Source organism: Molothrus aeneus, chromosome 1 (genome assembly GCF_037042795.1).
Source record: "Molothrus aeneus isolate 106 chromosome 1, BPBGC_Maene_1.0, whole genome shotgun sequence".
Taxonomy (NCBI): Eukaryota; Metazoa; Chordata; class Aves; order Passeriformes; family Icteridae; genus Molothrus; species Molothrus aeneus.
This window is the reverse complement of record NC_089646.1, coordinates 60,808,007-60,814,316: the sequence shown is the minus strand read 5'-3', so window position 1 is coordinate 60,814,316 and position 6,310 is coordinate 60,808,007. Positions and strand designations below refer to the sequence as shown.

Below are 6,310 nucleotides of genomic sequence, written 5' to 3'. Positions count from 1 at the left end.
TTTTATACAGCTGCTAAATCTTATTTTCACAAGAGAAAAAAAAATTTGCACCTCCAATCATCAAAGCAGCATAATTTAGGCCTTTATTATGTCAGTCATGAATTGTCTTTCTTGTGAGCTCACAATGTCATAATATTCTTTCTGATTAATGAGGATCCTACAATTACAGGGTAGGAGCCGTCATGCTGTACTGCAGAGCCTGTCTAGAGGCAAAAATTACTGTTAATGCTAATGTGTTACTGGAGAGTTAGGGGTGGAATTATTACTGTCAGCAAATCCAAAGGGTCTGCACCCACAAGATGGATGGCTTTTATCATTCCTGGAACACAGTTCTGGGAGGCCAATGAACTTTCACATGGGACCTCACCAATTCCCACTTCCACTTTTTGCATGCTTACTGCCCCTGCTCACATTAGCTGAAGCACCTCTGCCCTCCTAGGAGGCTGCCAGATGGGGGTGAAACAAAAGGGAACTAGAAAAGCCAGCCTGGCTAAATGGAAATCTATCACATCCAAACAAAGAAAACAAAGTCTTCAAAGAATAATCAGCTTCTCTCATGCAGGTGAAAGGCAATATCAGATCAATAACTATTTCAAATCAATCCTTTAATTGTTATAGGCAATTTGTTTCCTTTTTAGTTGCTTACAATGCATTTTCCCACCTGTAATCACAAAAAAATCAAAGTGATTTCACAAACCTATATACTTTATGGTACAGCCAGGGTGCTTATTTTACACCCACGTGTGATCCTCATGATAGAAAACCCAGGATATTCTCTATAATTGTCTCTGTGACTCAGATAACTTAATCCTATGACAAAATGGGAAAGGGATGTGACATTTTATGTGCTGCTTGAGTACTTTTCAAATTTTGCTCTCAACATTTCTAGAGAGTGCTTCAAGCTTTCTACTGTTTATTATTTTTCCACATCACTCAGTAGTACAAGCATATACTAAAGATCAAAAACATAGGACTTGAAATCTGAAAAACAATTTTTCCCTTTAGAAAATAAATACTCAGGATGGAAATGATTAAATAACGAGCAGCAGAAGTGATGTCAAAAACCAAAGTGTCTTTGATGCTGCACTTTTAGAACACAATATCATCTTCCTTGAATCCTCCTCTTTTGTCACATCTCCTTATTTAATTTCATTCTAGTAGGATGTATCATCTTTGAACAACTCAAGTGGGGAGGCTCATTCCAGCTTCCAATATGTCAATGCCATTAACTGAACACATGTTTTGTAGTGGAAGAGACTGGTTGATGTAGCAGTACCGTCATTATTCAGCAGACAGACATCCAGCTGAAAGCCATTAACCCAGAGAAAACAAATGACTGCTCTCAGGATTTGCCCCTCCAAGTTTATGCTGCTGTAAAGAAAAACATTTAGTCCCGCACTGCAGTTCTCCAAGAGCTTTCTTTACAAAAAAAAGCATCCCCTTCAAATGAACAAATCAGTTTAAATATATTTCTTTGCTTGGAAAGGCAATATATATTTAGGAAATTGTTCTAGAAAGTAGCTGAAAGCAGAAGCAAATAATGGTTTAAGGGTGTGAACAAATATTACACTGTTTCCTATCACATAAGGAGCTTCAAGCAGTCAGGAAGGGGAGAAGGAACAAAAACATTCTGACCTACAACAAGCTTTTTGAAGTCCTAGTTAAAAGTAATAGTCTGTGATATGCAGGAGTTCAAGAGAGTAGTTGATTCAGTAGCATTTCACTCTTGTTAAAAATATCATAGAAATGGTACTAACCACAATATTTTAAGTATACTTAGTGATCTAATGATAGTCAACAATCAAGATTGTTAGGTAAATAAAGGATTCAGATTTGCAATATGCTGATGTTGCTAAAATCAGTGAGAGTTTATTACCTAATTGAACTAGCCATAACTAAGATTATGGTGGACTGCTTCATTTTATATGGCAAAATTACAAGAAAAGTTCACATCATAAACTCTAAGTAACTCAGTATATTCCATGGAACTAATGAATTGTATAAACAAAACAAAAAAATATTAATAGATTTTTCCATTGGATTTCTTTTCTTGGGAAGTTTCCTGCAAAAGCTCCTGAGGAAGATGAATAATCCTCTATATTCCTTTGTAGCTCGTGGTAATACAAACCATGGTTTTGAAAATGTAAATTGATACACTGACTTTTCAAAACTCTTCAAATCTATTTCTTTTGGAACAAAAAAACTCAGGGGAAAAAATCTGTTTGAAGAGCAGGAGCGAACATAGGGGCTTCATAGTGAGTGGGACTTGTAGACTACCAATTTCAGAGCCCCAGTTCTGGTAAGTGGCAGTAGTGAGTCTTTAGAGACAGTGCAGTACCTGGCTAGTGAGCATACTCATGCCTTGCCTGTCCTCTAACATTTCCTAATCAGCAGCTTAAGTACTCCTGAGCCAACAGTTGTATTCAGGGCAATGAACAGCAGCTGTCAGTGGATTGAGTTGCCATGAACTTGCCTGCCCTCTTTTGAAATCCATTTTGAGGGAGGAATCATGCGGTAAAACCAATAAGCAACGAGTACATTTTGAGGCAGAATAGCAAATGCCAACCATTGCAACTTCCCTCAACTGAGTACAGCCCCTCAGTGTACCAGACCTCATTTTGGGAAATATAGCCTTCCTCTGTGGAAGGAGAGACTAAAGAGACTCCTGTTAACTCTGTTAATCTTTCAATTTCCATTTTCATCTAGCAGTTCCAGTATAAGCATTAGAAAGGGCTCTCAAAATTGGCTTTAAATTTAGGCACTCTTAGAAGCCACTTCTTGGTTTATGTGTTCTTGTGTCACTGATGTCAGTGGAAATTCCTTGCAACTGCAGCAAAGCAGGCCTGGGATGGGCAGCTGCTCACCTCTGCATAGTGGGGAGAAGTGATCCATGTCCATCCTGCTCCTGGCCTCCACATTCATCATCTGCACTCCATAACACAGATGTTTATCCTTATAGAACAGCATCTCATTCCTTCCAATTGCACAAAGGGATGAACACCACAGCACAAACTTTTGTATTTCTGCCCCCACCCCCATCGTTGCAAATGATTATCCTGAACAATTTAATGCAGAAGATTGTCAAGCTTCATCTTCAAAAAAATTCAACCATTCCATTCCAATATTCTTCTGAAGGCTGTTCCACAACCTTCTGCAGGCTGCCTTCTTTTCCAGATGGCTAAAAACTGTCTTCTAATTATCAGCCTGAATTTATTCATGGGATCCATTTGTTCTTCTGCCAGTATTGTCTTGCAGCAACAAATTGTAGCCACAACTGAGTTGGGTTTGGATCAGCAAGTTGTAACCTAAAGATAAAAGAATCATTGTATTACATTTGTTTATAGATTAATTTCCCCTATAGTTATTTTAATAAAAAATATGCAGTGAAGTGTTTAGAAATATAAACTAATTACATTGACAATTAAAATAATAACTTAAAAAGTTGTATGACAATAAGCAGTCTTCCCAAATTATAGTTATATTTAAATTATTACTATCTAATTATCTATATATGTATATCTCTATGAGCTAATTATCTGTAACTTGTTGGACACGTGTTCTACAAAATCTTCAGTCATTAGTAATAGATTAATTAAAAATTTATCAATAATGTGCTTTGAGGTTATTACATAGAAAGTAAACTTATCTCACATATTAATCTGATGAACTGATTTTGCTTGTTAGAAGAACCCTTTGTATTCTGTTGATGTCCTTTGTAGTACCTGAGCCTTCAGCCGAGCTTGACCTTGCTCATCTCTGGGAGCTGTATTTCCTGGCTCCTGCTCCTGCTCCTCCATGGCAAGCAGTCATCCCTCACCCTGCTGCCCTCTTTCTCCTCTCAGGCAGTCACCATTTGCCTTCTTCACCTTCTTGTGCTGCTGATGGATGGATTCAGAGAAAACAGCTGGACTCTATTATAGCTTTGTGGCTAGAACCATTCTCATGGAAGACAAATAAACTCCACTGTCACTGATAAAAGGTTTTTGCTTCTCAAAAAAAATGCTTAAAAAAAATCCACCAGTTTTCCTAGATACCCTCCCACACCTGTTGGAAACTATGATTTTGCTTTGCCTTAAATTAAAAGAAAATGCCCAAATATGACAATATAGAAAAAAAAATGGATTATAAACAAATAGTGTTTCCCATAGGTCTGAGTTGCATTAATAGTGTGCCAGCATTTTCTTTCTTTCAAACATTAACTCTTGAAAGAGGGTAATATTCCAAAAGGTATATTTTTATATACATAGTTTCTATAATTTAATCCCACAAAATCAATACATGATATGAAGATAAATAGTAGCAGGTCACTGGATTGACAGTTTGGTAATTTTTTAGAAATTTTTACAGATTATTTTGTAATACTTTTTGCCAAGGATATAACACTTAATTCCAACTTTGAGTCCAACATTTGGGTAAGTTTTGCACAGTCTCTCACTAAAAAAACATACCACCTCTTTAAGTTTTAAATTTGCTGTTGCTGAAGATGACAAGGACAAAGCAGAGACTTCCACATGACCATGCAAAGAAAGGCTGACCCTGGGCTTTTACATTTCCAGTGGAATATAAGTGGCCTCAGTGGAATAGAATTCTAGAAAATAAGTGAAGCTCCCCTTCCCTCTCCTTCCCCCCATCAATAAAAGGATTCTGTGTGTGGTTTATTTTGCTCCTTAAAAAAAAAGAAAATCTGCTCCCCATGACAGCCTGGATTGTAAAAGCAGTATTCCAATTGGAATATTTGTTAATTCCCATGAAAGCTAACTAGAGAGTCTCATCATTCACAGATGACTTGGACAATAAAATCTGTTTTCTGTCATTAATCTGGCACCAACTGGCTGACTGGTCACCTACAATGAGCTGTGAGAGATGGGAAGTGGGGAACAGTCATGTTTATTCACCAGATAGTACTATGTAAAACAAACAGAAAATTATCTTGAGAAAACTGTGGACCACAGAGAAGTTCTTGTCCGTTCAATGCAGGGAGCAAGGTTATTAATGTGATTCCTCAGAGCTTTTCCCTTACCCACAGTTCTGGGAAGGAAGACATTTTCCTCTCATAGGAGGAAAGAATGGAAAAAAATATACAGAAGTTTGATAAAAGTACAAAGAATAAGCACTGACAAGTCTTTGAGGAACTACTTATTCATTAATAATATTTACTTAGCAATAGCAGATGTTCGAATGTCAGCTTTTCAGTGGTTTAATACAGAATCTATTTTAATGTCACTACAGCAAGCCCTCAGTATGGCTGTAGACTAGATGTCTGGGTTTAGAACCATACCTCTGCAGGAACCCACTTTACTCGATGTGGACAACTTGAGAAGGCACCAAGCAGTTGAAGAAAGGACTTCAAAAGTGGTTTGAATTTAAGCTTTGCTGCTCAAGAAAAAGCAGTTTGTTCAGTTTGAAATTTCCAGTCCCGAATGCCCTAAGGCTCAGGAAATGTGTTTGTTGGGCAGCACAGGGTTGCAGTACAGTACCATAGGCAATTCTCAGAAGGCAGAGTTTGGGCAAATTTATTAAAGCTGGCTGAAAGTGAGTAGAACTAAAACTGAGATTTTGGCATGGCAAACTAGTACCAGACTTCACCACAGCTCGTTCAGCTGAGGTCCACTTGACACCAAGAGGTTTTCTGGCAGTAAACCAGAAACTTGTGTTGGTTGCTGGATTTACAGATTTTTGATTTTGAAGATGGACAAAAGCTACAAAACCAGAAAAAATAAAGAACTCTGTACCTGTGGAGCTTGATTCCTCAGCCACCTCCAAGATAACATAGCTGTGAATGCTTAGACTCAGCTAAACCTTTCAACAGGACTCCTCTAAATCCATATCAAAAGCAACCGGCTGGTCACACATCCAGAAAAAACCAAAATATGCGACAAGAAGTGCAATTTTCCATCCTACATTTCAGAACATTCTGCTGTACTGTGAAGTCCTCAGCGACATTACTCTATGCTAAAAAAAGGTGGAGATGGGCACCAATCCCAGCAGTAGCCAAGATATTGTGTATTTTTCCTGAAGTACAGGATGCCCCGGGCAGTTGTGCTGTGCAGGAGCTAAGAGCCTAAGGGGAAATCTTCCCTCTGTGTGTGAGGCTCTCTGCACTTTTCTTTTTGACTTAATTGTGCAATTTTTGCCAAAAGTGAGGGAGAAGAGCTGCTCATAGTGAGTGGAGGTGTTGGCCAGATGAGTGTTGAATACAAAAGAGGCTGTGAGTCCAGGACATTCTCCCCTCTCAAACACAAAATACATTCAGGTGGCTAACAGGAGCTATATTGCTTCCGTAGCAGTCTTCGACTCCAGGGTTATTCCT

The 6,310-nt window shown here is 38.2% G+C and overlaps 1 long non-coding RNA gene across 1 annotated transcript; it reads right to left on the bottom strand.

Moving 5' to 3' along the window:
• Positions 1-586: 586 nt before the first annotated feature.
• On the bottom strand, positions 587-4,206 carry LOC136561609 (uncharacterized). The gene is made up of 2 exons (XR_010784373.1): positions 3,723-4,206; positions 587-3,305 (listed from the first exon to the last, which is right to left on the bottom strand). It is a non-coding gene; the product is annotated as an uncharacterized lncRNA (long non-coding RNA).
• Positions 4,207-6,310: the final 2,104 nt, after the last annotated feature.